Below are 389 nucleotides of genomic sequence, written 5' to 3'. Positions count from 1 at the left end.
CATATGTGTACAGATGGTGTGTTTATTTTTCCCTTCACTGGCCCGTCCCTTTCCCTGAGGTGCTTTGCAGGCTGGACAGAGGATGGGGGCTTGTGCTGGGCCATACTTGAGGCAGAGGGAGTACTTGGTAGGAGCAGGTGAGATGGAGAGCCAGTGGGAAAGCTGCAGCTCCCTGCTCTGTGCCCAGAGAAGTGGTTCTGAAATGGACTCCTGAGTCTCTGATAATGGGCAAGCGCAACACAGACTCCCAGGTGTGCGGTGACAAGGTGTGTCAGGGCCGTAGCTTCCCCCAGAGCCTTGGGAACTACGGCATGAGTGATTCTGCAGAGGCACAGTGAGGGGACAGGGCTGCTGAGGGGGCAACCAGTGAAGCACAGCAGTGAATGCAT

Source organism: Streptopelia decaocto (genome assembly GCF_964273445.1).
Source record: "Streptopelia decaocto genome assembly, chromosome: 8".
Classification (NCBI taxonomy): domain Eukaryota; kingdom Metazoa; phylum Chordata; class Aves; order Columbiformes; family Columbidae; genus Streptopelia; species Streptopelia decaocto.
This window is presented reverse-complemented; position numbering follows the sequence as displayed.